This window comes from Heterocephalus glaber, unplaced genomic scaffold, assembly GCF_053883595.1.
Source record: "Heterocephalus glaber isolate CG9 unplaced genomic scaffold, H.glaber_assembly_v1.0 deba00001481, whole genome shotgun sequence".
Classification (NCBI taxonomy): domain Eukaryota; kingdom Metazoa; phylum Chordata; class Mammalia; order Rodentia; family Bathyergidae; genus Heterocephalus; species Heterocephalus glaber.
The window spans coordinates 28,562,012-28,583,684 of record NW_028258317.1 but is presented as its reverse complement, the minus strand read 5'-3'; the positions used below and the strand labels follow the sequence as shown (position 1 = coordinate 28,583,684).

Genomic DNA, 21,673 nt, shown 5'->3' with positions numbered 1-21,673 from the left:
TACAGGCATGCACTACCACGCCTAACTCAAAACTGATTCTTAAAGTAAACATATACTTCTACTCACCCTCAAAATGAAAAAGTAGTTGTTCTATAGACTGCCAATTTTTAAAACTGCCAGCATTAAGCTCCTATTATTCTGGAGGGTTTTGCTAAGATGTTCAATACAGGGACACATTCTGATTCATCATTATAACTGGCCTAACTCAAGTGGCTGCCAGGAGAGCAAGGCTTTACGGGCATTGTTCGTTCTCAGAAGCTACATTAATGCTGGGTTGATAAAAAAAGATCTTCATATCTGTTTGCCAGGCGGAACAAAAAGTTAACTAGAAATGTAAGTGCTTAAAGTCACCAAAAGGAAGGCTCTACACTGACATTTTCTACCTACTTAGCATTCATCTGTATTCAGCTCACTAGACATTAACACACACCAAAGTTGCTCTCTGCTATTCAAATCATGCTATTATGCTCAGGAGTAGATTAATAATATCCACCTTCCTTATTGTAAAATAAAATTACAGCATTGGTCCAAACAAGACATGTGGAACCCCTTTATACTTCTGCTGGCACATCAGCTTGCTCTACTGCACACATGGGAGAAAGCTTTGCAAAGCTGCCCTGCTATTTCTAGAGAGGGGCAGAAAAGGCTGAAGACTAAAAAGAATAAAGGACAAATGGAGAGGAACACACACACAAACCTCACATCTGGTATGCTGTCCTAGCAGCTCTTTTTTTACAGCCATCTGAGGAAAGAATTATTTTCTAAGCTGACCCATCAGTAATGAGGTTGGCAGGTGGACTTCAAGCCTCTATTAAACAGCTCATAACATCGTATTAGTTTTCACAAAACCAAGAAGCTTCTGATGACCCCAAAACATGTGAACAAACAGAAGCAGGCAACTGGCAGGGAGAAATCTCCACTCTCAACAGGGACAGGTCTGAAATCCCAGGAGGAAGGAGGAAAAGGGTAAGAGAAGCACGTCTGATAAAAGAAAAACTATTTTGCAATCAGGTTAAAGGAGAGGTCCAAGACAAGTCTTCCCTCATCGAAATAGAGGAGACTATAAGATCTAAATTCAGAATGAACAATCTAAATTCAAACATTATTTGCAAACACAAAGAAAAATCAAAATATAAAATCTTTAGAACTACTGCTTTAAAAACTGTAGCAGCAGAGTCACAAATTCAAACATTTACGAAGACCAGGTAGTGATTTAAACGCATCTCCTCTTAACAGGGTATCTGATGAACATGGGCTCACCATTGCTCATTCCCTACAATTTTTCAAGAGGCAAAAAATATGGCTCTGAATTTTTATATCTCCCAACCCTAAACTGGTAATTCACAACTTTTTAAAATACAATTCAGGCCAAATTAAATAGCTCCAGGGCTGGGGATTTAGCTCAGTGGCACTGCACCTCCCTTGCAAGGGCAAGGTCTTGAGTTCGAACCCCAGTACCAGAAAAACAAAAATAGCTCCAGGTTATATGCCACCCCTGAGCCACCACTTGGTACCTGTAGCACAAATGACTTGTCCATTGGTACTCATTTCTCCAATAGCAGGGCCTTACTTTGTCACAAAAGATATTCTTTTTCAGTGAGTAAAATGTAGCAAAATGCATCAGAGACAGTGCAAAAGTTTTGGCAGGAAAAGAAAAGAAAGGGAGTAAGTTGTACCTGATCAGGAATTACCAAGACTAGGGCTCAGAAGCATAAATAGGGACAGAGGCTAGTACAGAGGAGTCACACGACGGAGAGAAAGGATGTGGGGCATTCAAGCTCCTTGCATTAGCAAATGAAAAAAAAAAAAGCACTGATGACCAGGTGCTTGGGAAAAGTCTGTGAGTCATTCACAGTCACAGGCCAAAACCTATCCCAAAGGGTTTAAACCAAGTAAGTCTGCAATCAGTAAGCAGCACCTAGGCAGGAGAAAAAGGTGTTGAATAAACTCATACAGAAACAGACCTTACCTGGGAACAGGTTATAAAAGCTTGTTCACTCTGTAACAAACATTATATATTTAACACATTCTGAATAGCTGTGCAATAAAGGTAGGTGACCACCCCCCCCCATTTCACCAGAGGCAATACCTGTAAAGCAGCAGCAGCAGCAAAATTAAAAAATCTCACTTTTTCTATTTTGAAAAACAGCTCAGAGGAAGCAAGATCAAGTGCGATCAACTCCAGGAATATTTTTCCCATCTTACCCAATTCACTGAATTTAATTCCAAAGACACTGTGATTTATTTGCTTTGAGAAATATCTCTCGTACTTCTGATATACACAAATGATGCCTAAGGAATAAAAAGATGTTATTTTCCTTTAAAAACTGAACAAGTGACCAATTTCCAATAACTTACTCGGCAGGGCATCTACCAATGACTTTTTACTTGGGGTGGTAAGAAGGAAATGAAACAAGCAGAGGGAAAATGTATTTCTATGAAAACTCCAACTTGTTACATTTAAGAATAGACCCATGATAAGAAATGAAATAAAATTCAAATCAAGAAAATATGAAATGATTATTTTATATATGTAAATGCCTAAATTTTACAATGTGATTTCTCACTGAAAAAATATGAAAAATTTAAATTAAGAAATTCATATTTCTGGATGTTAGCTGGCTAAATTCTCACAATCTCACATTCACATCTTATCTTCTAGCATTATTTATATTTTCAAAGAAAATACATTTTAAACTTTCCAATTTCCATCAGAAATATAAATATCTATTTCTATACTGAAATGTTCAAAGTCACAACTCTCAAAATCTCCTGTAGTTTTTCCTTAAACAAGAAATCAACATATGGCAAAAATAAACATATGATGGTATATTATAGGGCTGCAGTTATAGCTTGGTGGCAGTGTATACACTCTATCTGCAGCACCAAAAAAAAAAAAAAAAAAAGTTTCTAATAATACGTTGAAAGCCAAAAATGTATAAACCTAATCTACAAGAATCACTTATTACTATCTTTCCAATTCAGTAAACACTGTCCAAAAGTCCTGTACTTCCACATGCTAATCTTTAGTTTGGTCTGTGAAATGGAGAAAGTGAGATCTTAATACAAAAAAAAAAAGAAATCAAGAATGGAGTTAACTGAGCCAAAACCAGACAAGAGAAACTTGAGATTTCCAGCCTAATATTTTCCACCTGTCTCTGCTAAATTAAGGATTTCAACTTAAATGACAAAATCTATTGAGGCAAGACAACTCAGCAGATAAACTGGCAGCACTGTGCTCATAAGAAGACCTTACAGGCCGGGGATTTAGCTCAGTGGCACCGTGCCTGCCTTGAAAGTGCAAGGTCATGAGTTCGATCCCCAGTACCAAAAAAAAAAAAAAAAAAAAAAAAAAAAAGAAAATAGAATTGTTTTGGGCCGGGAATTTAGCTCAGTGGTATCGCCACCTGCCTCACAAGTACAAGGACCTGAGTTTGATCCCCAGTACCAAAAAAAAAAAAAAAAAAGAAGACCTTACACGTGTAATATTTGCTTACAAAAAACAGGATGGATTCTAAAACAAAGTGCAGAGAGGCAAGCTCAGAGTCATCCTTCTAATAAAACTGAAGGCCCACAGTGCTAACTCAATAGCAGACAAGAACCCATCAATGTCTGTGCTTGGCTCCCAACAGTATAGGAGGACTCCTGATTCCTAAAGTCCTGTACAAATAGAGTAGAACCTCAATTGAATCTTTACTCCAGATAAGGCAATACAAATCTGTGGAAATTTCTGTAAATGTGTACTTCTCTAGGGAGAAAAGGCCTACAGCTTTCTTCAAATACTCAAAGATACTCAGATCTCTCAATATTGACAAATTTCAGTTTACAGTGACTTCACAATAAGGTGATAAAGGAAAGCTAAGAATTCCAAAACAGTTCTCACCCTCTAGTCTACTCAAGAGGTAAAATTAGTCAAGAAAGTATCCACTGAAGTGAAGTAGTTGAATAAGTTTGACTACTACTAACAAAAAGCAAAATGAAATAAAGTTAAATCCCACTTGAATGGTTTACTCATTTGATATTTATGAAAATAAAACTTTTGTCACATTCCACTAAGGTAGTATTTAAAATTGCTGAAATAACGAACAGGCCAAAACAACAAAATTCTGAAGAAAAGCTAATCATTCAGAATATAAATTTCCTTCTTATAACACAAACTTTTTAGATCAAAGAAAACAGCCTAGTATTAATCTATTACAAATATGCAAGGGAAAAGTAATATATAAGTACCTTAACAAAATGTACCTGGTACTAAAACAAAACCTGCAATGTGGAAAAAAAAAAAAAAAGACGTTTCACCACAAATAAATCTAGTGAGAAAAGAATGACATTTAAAAGAAATTGTTAAAAGTGGGAAAGTGGGTGTGTGAAATCTTATGTTTTTATTTTCAGCTGCAAAGTGACATAATAGAAATCAGTAATATAGATGTATAATAAGAAACAGCAAGTTTTTTTTAAAAAAAAAAACACACAACTTCCTAATAAGACAACCTAAAAAACAATTTAGTTTTTTAACCCCACATCACCTATTCTTATGATTTCCTTGGTTGTTTTACCTTTGCTATTTCCAAAGCCCTATCCTTCTTTGCATGAAGATTTCTTACAAGATAAAACAGCATGTCATCTCATAAAACTCTTCAGCAATATTCAGAAGGAAACATGTGGATAAGCATATGAAAAAAATTGATGTATTCAAAGACTAATTCATATCCAAGAGAAAACAATACCCTTTCCAAAAATAGACATTTTAATAAAGATCAATCTCCAAAAACTAACACTAGTATTGAAGGGGAGGATGCATACAAGAATATACCTAGTTCAGTATTGCTCACACAATAGTCACCTTTTGTTTTATACCGCTGAATACAAGGCTGGAGACACAGGAAATCATCTTCCCATAAAATTCTCCTAGTTACCTTGGTAAAATGAAATTTATAATTTACATGATAAAAGCTAAAAGTCAAATCTCTTAATTTCTTGTTAACGAAATTTTTTCTAAATACCCCTTAAATCCTAAGATGTTACTATACTAATTTCTACTTTAGGTTCAGACTCCAAAAGTTACCACTTCAACTAAGATAAAACATGTATTTTTAATACACAAAAGTCTTAAAGCAAATATACTGTCTGTAGTATAGATTTAAATTACTTGAAATCCAAACAGAATAATAAATTAGTACTGTAAACCTGCTAGTACTGCAAACAAAATAAATACATGATAAATGTTCTTCCTAAATTAGAAACACAAGATATGGCTGATCTGGCATTAAACTGCAATATGTGTGTTCTGCAAGTAACCAGACCAGTGAAAACTTCCACAACGGTAAAAGAAAACCAGCCAAAGCAAGTGAACATTCCATGTATTTTATGTCCTCCATAGAGCTGGGTGTGGCATCACCAGGGCACAAAGCCTACAAACATTTCTATATTATATCAACAAAGCACCTAACCAGGATACACTGCATAATCTTGGGTCCCTGTGGAAAATAAAAATGCAAATTCTTAAGAATTAAACTGGTAGGGCTGAGGGATACAACTGTACAGCTCACAAGCCGATAAAGCACCCCTTCCTCTAACCAAGTACTCACACTAAAATTACTTTTAGAAAAAAAAGACTGAAATGTGATAGTTTACTATGATATTGGGCCTGTCCAGTTGAGTAGCCAAGGAAACAAAGAGCTGGGAAGAACTGCTATGGACAGGTTTTCCACAGGGTGGCACACCGTCCAGGCCCAATCACATCGCACTTATACCTCCCCATAAAGCTGCCAAAAAATAACCTGACCATGTTAAGTACCAAAGCTCTCTAGACTCTCTCACTTTCAAACACAGTGGATGATAAAGGCAGCAATAAGGTAATGAGTAAGACTTCAAATAAGAGAAAAGAACTGGCCCTACCCATGCAGACAAGAGCTCAAAAAGACAAATGGGGTATTCTGGAATATTCAGTTATGTTGGGAGAAAAAAACATAAAGAATAATTTACTACTGTGGTAACTGTGTCATACTAATACCTGAAAAGCATCACACATTAAAAAATAATTTTTTCAGCAAAGAAAAGAGTTGATCCTGGCTTAGAAGTCAGGGTATTCTGGATGGCTCTGTCCTGTCCTGTAGAAGTTGAGACTTGCTTCTAGAAGAGAAAACGTTTTTTAAAAATTATATTCATGGTCACAAGAAAAGTTCCAAAGGCTGGAATAGCTGAAGGTAGGTGGTTACAAGGATTCATCCAGGAACATCTGTCTGTGTACAAAGAACCAAAAGGGTGGTTCAAGGAATTGGACAGCAGAAAAACCACTTACAGCACTGTTCTTCCTTCACTTACTAGGGAGTTGGGTCTTAACTAAAAGCAGAAAAACAAGGACAAGATCTTGTTTCTCTGTTAAAGAAGCATTAACTACAACCAACCACCAAAAATCCAAAACCAAAAAGAACTTCAATTAACTAACACACCTTGGGCCTAGAAAAACAATGTGATGAATTAAGAGGTAGGCTGGCAAACACTGACTGGCTCTAGGTACATGTTCCACACAAAGATCGTATCCTAAAACCACCAATCTCTTGAATGGTAGGAAAAGAGTGTATACAGCTGAAGTAGCTGACTTGACTTCCTAAAACCACAGCTACATGGTGGAGTAAACACCTAGAGAGATAGGGAGAAGAAAAGGCTCAAAGAGTAAAAGAAAAACTCTCAGAAGGGTAAAAAACCTTATCCCCAAAAAGGTGGACGCACAAAGTTACCCAGATAGGCAAGAAGGGGTCTGTTTTAATCATACAAACACAAATACTTTTCTTGGATGTACTGTGTTTTTTCATAATCTAATTTTTCTACCCCGCTCCAGCATTATCTTCCACGTGTTTTCTTCTCTCACTTTCTCCCATTTCTAAGAGAATTTAGCCTGAAAATGTACCCTCCACTCGACCTGAGCAATGTAAAATTAACATTACTACAACGCTCCTATAAATAGTCTGAAAATAAATGCAGCAACATTCCGGTCCACCCAGCAAAACAGTCACCATTTTCCATACCCAGTGGGCCAGAGGAGACAGGAGATTCGGAGGGCTTTTCCACTTGCTCACCAAAATGGAGACTCTGAGCCAGCTTCCGCCAGAAGCCAACCCAGCACAAATGTGAAACTCCAAAGAGTCTGGAAAACTGATTCTTGAGAGAACTGTTTTCAATGGCACCTAAACAGTATTTCAATATTGCTCAGGGGGAAGAGGAAATTATCCATCCACCCCCACTAGTATTTGAGGGAGTTTAAATAAACTTATTTGCTCTAAGTTTTGAGGCCGAGCTACGTGTTTATTAAGACAAAGTTATTAAAAGGTAGGCAGAATCACAAGAATATTAAGTTTTACAAAGCTTTTTTCCTTGCGGGAGGTACACTATTGCATCTTGGCATTCATTACTAAGCACCATTCTTTGGGTAAAGAAATAAAGAACAGTAAATCACTAGTAGCAATTCCTCCTTTTCCCACATTTTCAGAAAATGTACAGAGAAGGCAGAAGATGAAATTATCATAAAAATGGTCTTTGAATATACACACAATTTTAAATGACCATCTGGACAGTTACAACTCCAGACTTGCGGCAGCTCACACCTAAAGTCATGGTGCTCTAGCCCTCAAGGATATCAAGTAGACTTTTCCGTGTGAAGACCGATTACTGGTCACTGTCACGGCCGCTGGAGGGGCGCCCCGCCGGTGAACTGAGGATAGCTGGTGCAACCGGCTCTTCAATCTCACCCGTGCACGCACAAATGTTAGTTACGCACCGGCTGCAGCTGGCCGGCCCTCTCCACCGAGCTAGAGAAGGAACCGCACGCAGCAACCACTTCGAGCGACCTAAATCCCAGAGACCGCCCAGTCGGGCAGCTTCAGCGCTTCCCGCGCAGCGCTCGCTGGCTCCTGTGTGGACCAGGAAGCGACCTCCCACGGCTGCGCCCGACCTCACCTAATCCACGCAAGGGGAGTCACCATTGCTCCTGCCTCGCGCCCACGGCCTCACGCCGCCTCCACAGCCTGCGGCCGCCGTACGTTTCCAGACGCCCCTGGAGCTCCCCACGCCGGGCGAGGCGCCGCCGTACCAAGTGGCACACACCAGCTACCACAGCTCGGCGCGTGCGGCAGGAGGACGTCGGGGACGCAGGGCACGGTCCTCCCACGAGGCGGGCTCCAGTCCTCCACAGGAATCTGCCCTTTCGCTCGCACAGCCCCCTCCCCCACAGCCCCTCCAACACACTCACCTGCGTCTCGGCGCAGTTTCCTCCTCGTACTACACGCGGGGCACCGGGCACGTCTACGCCCGTGCACGCTGCCTGGCGCCGCCGGCGGCTCCGCTCTCGCCACCCGCGACCGGCCTGTACTCACGGGAGGGGCGGTGCCACCCCCCCAAGCGCCCAATTCCCTGCACCCCCGCCGCCAGGGGCCGCGCTCCAGGAACTTCACAGGCACAACCTCCTACGCCCCCACCAGCATCCGCGCCCTAAGCGTGGACCACGGTTTTTGCCTCCGGCCGTGCCCTGCCAGGCTTGGCGGCGGTGGTGTGCACAGCTCCTACCCTCAGCGCCCAGAGAACCAGGGCAGGGCGAGGCTGCCGACCCGCCCACCCCCCCACGCCCCCTGCACTTGCCTGCTGCGACTCGGAGCTGCAGCTTAGGGCTCGTGCCGCGGGCGGACAGCACAGCCGCGGAGGAGTTGGAGTCGCTCCCGGCGGGCGGGCTCCACGGAGAGGCGGTGGCGGGAAGGCACCCTGGAACCCGGCGGAACCCCGCCCCACCCGCGCCGCGCCTCAGACCGCCCGCCTCGACCAGCCGGCCCCTACCTCAGTGACGCCGGGCACCACGGTCCGCCGTTTGTAGCCGGGCGAGGAGGAGGGGCTTGCCTGGAAGAGCGCCAGGAGGCGGGGCCGGCGGCGAGTTCACTGCGCTGTGGCCGCCGCCGGCGCGTGCCCTGACCGGCCGGCCCACGGGCTGGTCTCCCTTGACCTGCGGGAGACACGGGCTGCGGCTGTTGGGCTCCGTCCCTCCGGCTTCCGATTCCCACCAGACTCCTCTCCCAGGTTTCCTTGGACCCTAGGGAGAGAGTCATGCGCCCTGTGGCGGAGGATTCCAGGTGCAAGTTTGCAAACCCAAGGGCTTCTGGCGCTCAAGGGGAGTCAGAGCAGCTCGCACAGGGGTTATTTTGATATACGTATGTGTATCATCGGTATATGCACACACATTTATACATATATATTGCAAGTAGACTTGAAAAGGTCTTTTTTTCCCCTTCACAACCAAAACAGGTCCTGTCACTACACGGAAAACTAGACTTAGTACCCCACTGCCCCTCCCTGCTTCTCTCTAGATAGAATCTAACTCTTAAATAAGCCTGGAGTACCTGTGCCGGGTGCTATACCCTGCTTCAAAGGCAAAGTAGGTAGTTCTGCGCTGGACTGTGCAAGCGCCTGCCGCTAGCCGCATCCTTCCTTCCAGTGCCCCCCACGCAAGCCCCGAAAAGGCCAACTCTTCACCGAGGGGACGTCCCACGGCTGCCCAGCCTCGGCCTGCCCCCTCGCCCAGCTCAATCCCTTTTCCTTAGAAAAACCTGTGCCCGTCCTCGACCCAGACCCGTAACAGAGTCAAAACCGACCCCCCGAGCCACGCGGAGAGAGCACGTTTTTACACCTGCTTGGCCACTTAATTGCGAGAGCACCTGTCATATTGAGTTTGGTTTTTTTTTCATTGCAAAGGCTTCCGTTTTAACCTTTCCCCCTAAAAACTACACATAAAATATCACCTGTCATACCTACCTGAAATTGGAGGAGGTAAGAGAACGGAACTGAGCAGTGGTCGACTGAGTCGCCACAAGAACGTGACCGAGGTTACAGCTTCAAGGGCATGCTGCGGGTTTGATGCAGCAAGGTCCGCTAAGGGCGCCCAGCGCTCCCCGCCCCCATGCGACGGGCGGGGCATTCATGGGAGAAGGGAGGAGGACTCCTCTAACCTAGGGCGGAAGTGGGGGAGGCAAATTTACCCTCTAGAGCGAAGTCAAACCAGGCATACTAAAGTAGAGGACTCAACCATGGTCGAAATGAAGACAGGCCATCCCTCAATTTTGAGGACCACACTGGGAACACCAGAAGTAGCTAACTGGTTTTATGCCAGCATTTCTGTGCCATCCCAAATCAGATTTACAATTAAATGACCTTAATTGACATTGTACGGGTTCCTGAGAAAACCACTGGAAGCGCCTGCACCTTTTTGACCTCCTTCTAAAGAGTTAATTATAATATTCCCATCCCAGGCAGGTGAGACTGCAAGGAATGCCAGTTTCCAAATGTCAGGCGAAAATATAGGCCTATCTAATTTGCCACTCCAAACCTAAAACTCTTAGAATGTTCTACATCCTACTTACTTCCTGAAGCTGTCTTCTAGAAGTTAGGGGAGGGTGAGTTCCCCAAGTCAACTAAACCTCTTCTGTCTACGATCTTGCATTGCGTGAAGAACTCCAGAACTGGTTAGATTTATAAAGCTAGATGCCTGTGCACTTGTTTAAAAAGGGAAAGGGGAAGACATAAGACCTGCTGCTGTGATACGTTTACACAATGACAGGAATAACTAAGGGCAGTGGTTTTTTTTAATGTAATCTCCTAAAAGGCGACTTTGAAACAAATTTTTTCTTTTTTGAGCACTTGCTCAAATTCTAACAAATTTCTTCGATGTCCCACTTAAGAAGCCATTTTACAAGGAAGACTAACAGGCTCAAATAGATTTCCTGTCCTTCTGTTCCCCAAAACACAAGCACCTTTTCCTGACCTTTCAGAACTGATTTTCAATTAGGAAAATTATTTCTTCCAATTACTATTGTGTATTTTGTACTTCTTTAAATATATTTCAAACCTACTTCGTATAGGTTGCAGTTAGTAGTGTAGGCCTAGGATATAAAATACATTCGTCTCCCATCCACACCACCCTGAGGATGGGTATAGATAGGGGTGTGGAGAAGGGCTGAGGGTTTAGAATCTTAACCAACGGGACTGTTGGTACATGAGCGGGGGAGGGGAGAGAATCTGTGCATTTCGGGGACGAAGTACAGAGACATCCACCCCGTCCAGCAGTGTTAAAGAAATACTAAATGGTTGACTATATCCTCTCACCCTCGCCACAATACAACCAGACCTGCAGCTGGTAATTACGAGAGAAAATACCCAGTCTCCACATCAGTTGTTAAACGGTACTTGAAAATGGAAAATGGGGAACGTATCCTCCAACCCCCAATTTGCCACAGTTCTATAGCTCTCCGATTAATTCTTTACAGACGTGAAATAGGTGGGTACGTAGCAACGCGCTGGGCATAAATTAAGCAACAATGGCCACGCGAGGTCCTGTCCGCCCGCCGCGGAGCGCCCATGGTGGGCACTGCCACCTTGCCATCCCTGGCCCCCGTCGCCCTTGACAGAGTCCGAGACAGACTGGCAGTGCGCTGGCTTTTCGAACCCATACGATGGGTGGGGTGATGAGCCGAGAAATTAACCACTGCAGCCGGCTTTGTACCTTCTCCCCAACCTCTGCCTCTCAAGCACCACCCGGGCGCTCTCGCGCACACACTCACCCACACCCCTTCGTGCCAATAATTAAAACTTCTCTCAGGCAAAGCCAACACCTCGTTCCACCATCACCACTCCTGCCCTCTCCATTCTGTGAACACCCTGCTCCTTCCCCAAGTCTACCCTGGATTCGCTCTTTTGCAGTAGAAAGCCAGCTAGTTTCTCCCAAACCCTGAGAAATCACAAAAGTTAAAATGAAGCGTGTGCCTGTCTGCCCAGCTTCTCGTCCCCAACCATCTGGCTCCCAGCGTCTATTTAACAATAGCTATTCGAGGAAGGGGAGCGGTAAGGGGGGCGGGCGAGGGCGGCGCGGCCGGCTTGGCTCCCGGAGTGCCGGAGCAGCCTCGCAGCTGCGAGGGGGTTCCCCACTCCCCGAAGGCGAACTCAGCCGTGTAGGACCAAGGACAGGGCTTGGAATCCACGTCCCAGCGCCCAGCGCCCAGCGTTGCGAGGCTCCCAGGCAGCTGCCACTTCACAGACACAGCTCCAACGAGCTTATTTACGCTTTTCTGAACAAAGGGAATCTCATATCCGGTACAGGCTTAAGGGTTCGGCCCCAAATTGGCTATCTTCTTTTAAAACTGAATTGCGGTAACTGGTGTCCGTGAATTAGAGCCCGCATACCTGGCAAGGATGAGTTTTGACAGCTTCTAACCACCCCAGCCCCAGCCCAGCCCCAGCTCTCAGACGGCAAGTACTTTTTTCCGTCAACTACAACTCGCTGCCTGGTGCAGCATCTAAATTCCATCTGGCAATCCCATCTCCCCAGCACATGCTATCTGGTTAATGCAATTAAGCCGGGAGGTTTTGTTGGTCTAATCTGCAAGCCCAGGCTTCTGATTCCCCTTAATGATACTAAAGCCTCTCCGGTCCTCTGGTTCCTTTACGAAAGTAGAGGCATGCATCCCCCCAACACCCAAGTTACCCCTCTCTTCCCACGAAATGAACTTCCAACCTCATTCCTGAAGCTCATTCAACATCTAGCCTCCCGTTGTACCCCTGCTCTACCCTGGCCACATTTATCACTTAAGTTTCCACCACTGACATTTTCGAATATTCAGTACGTTAAGCATGCGTCTTTTAGTCTAGCTGTCTAGAAGAAAAAGAAGAAAAAACAGAGCAGTAGGTTTGAAATGAGGCAAACATGTGCAATTAACTCATATTCTGTATTCCGCTCAATTACAGGTTTTCTGGGTTTGCCAGCACATCGCTGCAACTAATGATTAAAGAAACCAAACCGAAACTTACCTTTCTCCCTTAAGGTTTTTGTGTATGTGTGTTTTTAAAGTAACGGTGCAGTTCTCCCAATAAGGATGAGCAAGAAGCTGCTGGATAGTTCTCTTAAGACAGCACGAAACCTAAACTGTGCTCGGCTTAAAAGAAGCAAATAAAAAGAAATGCTTTCGACCCCAAAGTCCAACGCTAAAAGAAATCTTTGGGAAAAAAAATGAAAGGGGAGGGGAAACTTAAAAAAAGAGAGTTTAAAAAGACGGAGAGATTACCCTCCTATTGCCGTTCAACTAAACAAAAAGGGGCAAGGAAAACAAACCAAGGAACAAAGAAAGAGAAGAAAGAACGTTTTTTTCAAAAAGACGACGTCTTTCTCCTTGTTGCTTTTTAGTAGGTCGCTACAGGAGTAAGCTGCTGCATCTCTAAGTGAGAACAGAAATGGGGGGGGGGGGAAGACGTCTTAAAAGGGAGGTGGACTGGACCACAGATTTATAGCACCGTATCACCAACCCCTTCTCTGCCTCCGCACTGCCGTGTGTGCAGCTGCTCTGCCAAGCTCCTATCCTGGCCAGCACGCGCGGAAGTATACGCTGAGTCTTGCCACAACGCAACTTGCTCATTGCTCCAGGTTGCTGATTGGTCTAGACGCTTCCATTGACATCGCCCAGGAGAGGCTTTGTGATACGATTGGCTAGGAACTTGTGTCACTCTCGAGGGCTCAATGGAGTCCCTTTTCAAGGTAAGTTGTGCGGGGAGGTACACACAACACAGGCGGCGAAAGGAAATGCAAGAAGCAAAAAGAGATGGGGAGAGAGCAACGTGGGAGGAGGGTTGGCACTGTACTATCAGAGTTTGTGATATGGCATGATATGCTATCCTCTCAAATCTTTCTGCTTCCGAAAGATTCATTTCCATTACTGCTGCTTCTTTGGCTTGTTTCTTTATAACATTAAACTCTGTCCGGTATGTATGAATCATTGAGAACTTCCCTCTCTTTGATCTGAGTGAAAAGGATGAATGTACGTCCATTACTTGCCCGCATGCCTTTTTCGAGTTGTGTTCCAGTATTCTGTATATTAGGCAATTGTCTCTTTTAATATATGCATATTGCAGATCTCTTGGGGTTTTTAAAAAATATTTTTTTGTTGTTGTTTTTTATTAAACATCTTTTTAGAGTAAGGATGAAGTCAGAAATGTTTTCAAATAAAGCTGCACGGTTTAAATTAGCTTTCACTTCATGTCAGAATAGAAAAGGATAGGAGAAACATCCTGTCCTGGACAGGTACTGGAGTAAGAGAGAAGGTCCTTCACTTGGAGGGGTGAGATGATGACTCTCAAAAATAGAGCAACTGTATATAAAATCAGAACAAGCCACTCTTGCATTTGCTGGCAGTACAGTTCTTGAACCACACATGTATTGCTGACAGTAAACATAGTTTAACCTTTACCAGGGATTTTTCTTAGAATATAAAAAGTTTAACCAAAAGACCAAGTGCTATCAATGTTTCTGCTTTACAAATGAAGATTACTTAATTACAACCCCATATTTTATTAATATTCAGGAGGCTGTCATACAGTTTTTCTCATATTTATTTCTTCCTCTAAGTGCAAGTGAAGTCCTTGGAATTTTCTTGATGTTTACATAGAGACAATATTCACTTGATGTTATGTTCTTCTCCAGCCAGAATTTCTTTTTCCCATCTTGAAAAATAGCACCAACTTCCTACACAGTAGTTAACATTTCTTATACAGTGTACTATGTCTTCTCTAGAGCCACATGCTTTTCTGGGGGGAAAAAAATCCTTTACCTGTTTATTTACTATTGGTTGCTGCCTTTGAGAATATTTGAGAAAGAAGGCTCAGGTAGCAAGTAAAGATTGCAGGAAGGTGTAGGTGTTATAGAGAGGGGAAGGAAAAAGATAGTCCAAGAGTAAAATGACTTGGAAGTGAAGAGTCAAGTTACTCAGTGTTCCTTGACTCTGTCCTTGAGTGTGGATACTTGAATAATGGTAAAGAACAGAGAAACTGTTTATCTCTTTTATAGCCTGTATAACAATGTCTGAGTTCTATTACTTTGCATGACAATATCAAGGGGTTGGGAAAGAAGGCCCGAATCTATACATTATCTTATAATTAGCATTTACAATTATCATTCCTTAGCACCCACCCCCACTTTTTTTTTTTAATAACAACAGCCCCTAGGATCTTAATTTCATCTTAACTCTATTCCCTAGACTTAGATGAAATTCAGGGCAAAAAGAAAAGAAAATGAAGAAATAGTGTTAAGAGACTGGGGGAGGAAAAAGACTGCATTCTATATACAACAGACACATGAATAACAGAAGACTGGATTTGTTGTCAACCTTCAAACCCTACCTTTACCCCTCAGCTCAGTACAAAAAAAAAAATACCCTCTTAAATAAATACGATTTAGGTTAAAATACAATACTTTTTGGTTTAATCAGACTTATCTATAAAATAAATTGTCTTTTTTCCCTGTTATCACACTCTTAAGTTGATACTGCATTAGCTGTGTGTGTTCGTGTAATTTTCTCACCACTCAGAAGAAAATCTTTACTATTATATAAGTGCCTTCTAACAAATACTTTGTTTTACTTTCTGATGCATATAATAATATCCATAATAAAGATGTGTAGATTACAATGGTATATTTTCCAAAAGGACAGGAATTGTAGAAAGCTGGAGATGGTATGCAGTAATGAAAATCTTAACATGTTTGTCATATTAGGATATTACATGGAAAATGACAAACTTGTTCATTCAAGTACAAAATAATAAATTCTATCTATTTCATATATATCCTCTTTTTCAGTTTGGGCAGAGCAGCAAATATTTTCCAAAATATTTTCATCTTTAACATATTGTACTTTCTCTGTAGGTAAATGGATTTATATTCTTTAAGAAATTGAAATTCCTAAAATACTAGTTTACTTCCTAAATAAAACATGTTTTTAAAACTTTTAAGTGTATAAGTGTACCATTAGCAACATGTACTTTTCCAACTTTTAAAAATAAAAGTTGGCTACAATCACTTTAACACAAATGGTAGCTGGATGTTGATTTCACTTTGAAGTTCATGTGTCATAGTCTAAAACATTCACATATACTGTACTTCTTGCAATTAATGAAGGCTCTGTGCAAAGATATCACTCTATATTAAGCAAAAATGTATTATTCATAGTTAGGTAAAAGAATTATCCATAGCATCTGACCTTGTATTAGAAAAGCATTTAAAAGATTTTTGAGTCCTAATTAAGTCATATTAGCTCTGACATATTCTCAAAGTCCTCAGCATATTCAGTTGCAGCAGAAAGGTGAGAGAATGAGAGAGCTGCTAAAAGCTTGGAGATAAAGTTTGGTGTCCAAATGTGAATAAAATTGCAAAAAGAATGGTTCTCAAAGTTGAAAAGATAATGAATTTAGTTGATTATTTTAAGGAAGATTTTTATTTAAAAAAAACAAAACAGCCACTCACCAGAACACTTAAAGTTATTGTGGACAGTGGTGTTTAGGATAAATAACCCCTCCTTACACTAGTCATCCCTAGGGTTGGAGAGAGAGTGATGTTAGTATTTTATAATAAGGGGCTCTATAAACTACTTGTAACTTTTTTAAAAGTAAGCAAAACATTTAAGCTATGTGAATGAGTTTACAATGTTTGGCTTAGGGTGAAAATCCCAAGCAATATACCTTCTCAGATAAATTAAAATGCTGTTTTGTGTTACTTTGTTGGGGAAGAGGGATTGTTTTGATAATGTCGAAAATGTAATAAAGTCTCTATGAGAAATACAGATATTACATAACCTGATAGTTACTCTTCTGTTTATTCTTCTAAAGGTAGTATCAATTTTTCTTCCACAGTTTAACAAAACAAAAAATTCTGGAGAAAATTGACACCAATATGTGTTTAGATAACAGGGCATGAGAATGAGCAGGATTTAGCACCATGGACAGAGAACAGCAAACTCAGAAGAGAAGATTTGCAAACCCTAGTGCAGGGTTTTCTGTCCCTCTCTGAGAGACACGGAAACTGCCCTTCTTAGGAACGTTTCATTCCACGGACTTTGAGGAAGAGACTGTCCTACTCCATAGAAAGACGTTTATTTTGAATTGTATTCTCTTTTGTTAGGACTTGCCCACTGTGACAAAGCGCCAGGAGAGTTAGAGCCCCGAATTCACAGGGCACATTCTACTGTTCTTCTCCTTTGCACATACTTCCCTTGCCTATATGAGCACGCCTTTCATCAAAGTGTCCATAAAATAATTACAAATCCAGGAAATCTCAGAAAACTCTGGTAAACCTATTCCAGAGTGTATCATCCTTAAAATCCCCAGTGAGAATGGCTGCAAAAACACCTAGCCGCTCACCCGTACTCTCTCCCTCTAATTCTTCTCTGGGCTCCTTTCTCTCCTGGCAAAGGGGCAAAGTCTTTTATCCGAAGGTGAGTAACTTCCCTGACTATTTTGCAAAGACCGTTTATACTGCAAACACTTCCATTAAGAACAATGCCAGGGGCGGCAAGGAGCAGGATCACAAACATCCCTTACTTTCTTTTTACATTGTATTTTTAAGCTCCTGTTCCACAGGAAACACTGTAAAGTTAAAAGGCACATTCAAGGAGAAATCCTCTTAAATGCTGACGTTACTGTCCGCACTGAAAGACATGTGAATTATTTCATTGTTTTAAAACTAAATAAATGTAATTTGTATCGCAATAAATTTTAGGAAACCAGCCTACCTTGTCCCCACCCCTACAGATACACATACACCCTCTCTTTTAAAATTCTAGGCAATATTTGTATGAGACTCATTCTCCTGCAGATGATTTCCTGCTCATATTCAGACCAAAATCTCTTGCACGTGCCCTCAAGATGTCTCAAAAAACATTTGCAGCTTTAGATCAACGATCGTTTACCTAAACGGTCCCACAAATGTCCACAGATTTTCCTCCTCTTTTACTCAGTAGCAACTTTGGGGGGGATAAATTCACGTCTCTGCTATCCTGCAAAGGGGCTTCCAGGCAACCAGGGGAGCTAACAAAAACTGGAGGTGAGAAAGGGCAAATGGGAGCCTTGTGTTCGTTTTTCTCAGGGATGCTAACAGCCTTCTCTAAGCTTCCTCCTGCAGCCGATACACCTCATGCAAAATTAATACAAGTAATTAAAAATAGCAGTTTCCAAAGTTAAAGGAAACCATCTGTCTCAGCTGGTAGCAATCAGTCTTTTCACTGGCCCCTTTACCGGGTCCTGGGAAGAAACGGTTTTTCTGCTTCCGATGCTCGGAGGCTCTTTCCTATATTGAAGATTTATGTTTCCACTCGTGTGCGATGCACGTCTAATTTGAAATAATAAAGCCGGGCTGAGCACCCAGTCAATCAGAGCTATCAACTGCACTCAGCACGACGCCCTGCCCCCCACGCCCTGGTCTCTAACTCTCTCTCCCCACCCCCTTGTTCTCCCGGCCCTCTCCTCTTCTGTCCTCCCTCCTCTGGGCTCTCGTACACTCACACTTTCCCCCTACGTGTGTTCAGATCAAACCCTTGCCCCACAGAGCAAGTGGCGGCACCAGGGCACGGTGACAAAGGCAGAGTTTGTATCAGAAGAAGACTGAGGCCCAGGGAGACGCAGCGGCTAGAGAAACAGCTGTCTTATCAGCCCGCTGCAGAGATGGAGATGACTCGAGAGGTCCTCAACAGATAATCACTTGAATAGGTTTGCAATGCGCCAAACTTCACGCTTGATAAGGCCAACCCAATGTAGAGAGCAGCCCAGATCCTGCTCCATTCTGTTTTATCTAGGCTGTAAATTAAGAAATTGAAATTCAGGTGGCAGAAGCAGCAGCCTGCTGATAGACCGCTAAAGTAAACTGTCATTAAAATGCCTTCGGCAGGCAGAGAGGGGGCGCCTGGAATGGGATATTGGTTTTTGTTGTTGTTTGTTGTTGTTTCTATGGGGGTAGGAGGCAGTGAGAAGGCCCACTGGCTTAAAAATTATTCGGAGAGAGGAACTGTGAGGAGTGGGAAAGGAACACAGTGTTTGGTCACTATTCCCGTCCATAGCGCCTATAAACAATTTCAAAAGTATAAAGTTGAGTGAAGTTAAATGTGACAGAGATTAAGGGACAATTTAAACCAATCAAACATAAGAGAATTCTACCTTTATAACAGAAAGGGCAGAGAAAGTGGATCCCAAATGGACTAATGTTCTCCTTTCCTTGTAAGAAAAGCAGATCAGCACGATACAGGGGTTAGTAAAACCTTGAGTTAAGCTGGCTTTTTTGTTGAAATGATGGGGCCTCAGCAGAGATTCATAATAATTTTTAGAATTGCCTAAAAAGTCATCAATTACAGAAAAGAATCTTCTTATCTACTTCCAGGAATAAAATTATTTCAACTCCTCCCCCTCTTTACCCAGGTCAGCACAACAGGGTAATCTAGGAAACTCAAAAAGTTCCAGGTATGTATTTTGATATCACCTGGTTTATATAACACATTTTATGTCTACACTCCTCTGACTACTTTAATAAATATGAGGTCTGAAATATTACATCTTTTGAATTTTACTCTCCAAATGTAATATGTATAATGATCACCATATAGCCACAGATCTTGTTGTCTTGATTCCCAAAAGACCTACTATTGTACTTTGTTCTTTGTGTCTTAAGTGGATTGATTCCAAGTACATTGGTGTCCATTTGCAATATATATAAGTATGAGAGGATGCATTACATTTTCCACAATGGCATTTATCTTTTGTCTTAGGAACATTTATAAAAAGACAATTTAGCTGACAATACATAGTTAATACAGCTTTAGAAAATCAATTTTTACTTTGTGTAAACCCAAACTTACATCACTGTCAGAGTACACATAATTAACAATATAAAAGCTGCTTAACTCACTTTGGAGTGAGAAAAATTAAACATACATTTGTGGGAAAAAGTGCTGAAAAGATCATTTTGGGATAAAGAGCAATTAAACATATTTGTTATGAAAAGTTTTGGGAAAAAATTTTGAATTGTTTCAGTAATTATTAACTATTCTGATACATTAAAAATAACTCTTCTAGCTGGGGATTTAGCTCAGTGGTTCCACTGCCTGCCTCACAAGCTCAAGGTCCCGAGTTCGATCTCCGGTACAAAAAAACAAACAAACAAACAAATAAAAATAACTCTTCTAAAAGGGGCAAAGGGGAAGGGGGAGGGGAAGTGGGAGGGATAGGAGAAAGGAAAGAAGGAAATGGAATTAACATGAGAAAAGGAAAAAATGGAAACAAAGTCTTTGTAAATAGGAATGGAGGGGTTGAGGGAGGGCAGGGGAATGGGAAAAAAATAAGAACCAAGAGTGATTATGTAAAGGTACAAATTTGCAATGATGAATGTCATTATATTGTATACCTAAAATGTACCAATAAAATTAATTTTTAAAAAACTCTTCTAAACTTTGAGGTTATCCTGTTACTCATAGAATGGTAAGCAAATAAGCATGTTATAAGTTGTGGAATCTCACATTTCTGTTGAAGCACATGTGAAAATGCTTTATAGCATATAACATAAAGGACAGGTGTTTTGTTTCTCTTTTAAATTCAGGTGTGTATGTATGAATAAGTATTATGTGTATCCTTTAATTTATGGCTTTTTAAGCTAACTTTTCCTTTCCAAACTATCATTTTCCATAATGTCATATTTGTTTAAATAATGGTTACTATAAAGGCATTTTAAGAAATATTCCTTTAATAAATTCCAGCCTTTTAGGCACTATTACATTGTCTTTGACATTCAGATAAACAAGATATTTTTCTGCTTGTTACAAGGACTCAAACAAATTTGAATTACCAGCTTTAATGATCTCTAAAGCTCTGGTTTTTTCTTAATCAAATTGAAAATAATTATACAATGGAGAGCTGAAATTATTTTTTGTTTATGTAGGTATGACTTAAAGATGTGAATTTGCATAAAAACTAAAAAATGCCTCTAATTTTGAAAAAATTAGAAGAAATATTCCATAGATTTAAATTGTTACAGTATTGCAAAACTAAAAGATAACTTTGTTTTTTAAATTATTGAATAGAAAAATGGTTTAGCATGAAATTAAAATAAAAACCACCCCTGAGAGAGGGATGAGGGAGGGGAGGAGAGGGGTAATTAAAAAGAATTAAAACATGTACGTATTCCCTAAGATGAATGTAAACATCATGTACTGCAAATGTATATTAATCAAAACTTTAGGGCCGGGGATTTAGCTCAGTGGTTTCACTACCTGCTGAGCATGTGCAAGGACCGAGTTCAATCCCCAGTACCAAAAAAATTAAAAAATAAAAATAAAAACTTTAAAAGAAAAAGAAAAGCGTATATGGAAATATCCTCTCATATTTTGATCACATGAAAAAAGTCAATAAAATATCTATCATTTGGGAAAATAAAAAAATCACCTAATATTTGTCACAAATAAATGCTATATATGGTTTCTAAAGGTACGGCAATTCATTATAAATGATGAAAAATAATAAAGTATCCAAAATATTAAAAGTTTTTTAAAGATTTTCTATTATTAATTCTTGTAGGAAATGGGACAGTATACACTTAAAGCAAAGAGTTTCTGTGATATATAAAGGCAAAACTATTGGATGCTTTTGAAATATTCAAAAGCTGTAATATTTTGTTTATAACTGATCATAATTCACTCACCAAAAATATGATACAATTAATTGTGTCTGTCCAGATACAACATTTATCATCAGATAAGGAGCAAATGAGTGATAATCAGTTCCCATCTCTAAATATTTATTCCTGATCATTAATAAAAAGCTCCATTTTGATTCAATGTCTTTT

At 41.0% G+C, this 21,673-nt stretch overlaps 1 protein-coding gene across 31 annotated transcripts in view; it reads right to left on the bottom strand.

Moving 5' to 3' along the window:
* Positions 1 to 21,673, bottom strand: part of Elavl2 (ELAV like RNA binding protein 2) — a 176,477-nt gene that overhangs the window by 136,400 nt on the left and 18,404 nt on the right. For 2 of the 31 annotated variants that reach the window (XM_021252928.2, XM_087183840.1), the window contains exon 1: positions 12,841 to 13,383. The exons of 6 other annotated variants lie outside the window; for them this stretch is intronic. The gene's annotated coding sequence lies outside the window, so the exon portion shown is untranslated. Of the gene's footprint in view, positions 1 to 7,956; positions 8,085 to 8,248; positions 8,374 to 8,634; positions 8,950 to 9,795; positions 9,925 to 12,840; positions 13,405 to 21,673 lie in introns of those variants that run through there. 23 more of the 31 variants (XM_021252920.2, XM_013069761.3, XM_087183838.1 and 20 more) reach the window with 20 other exon arrangements.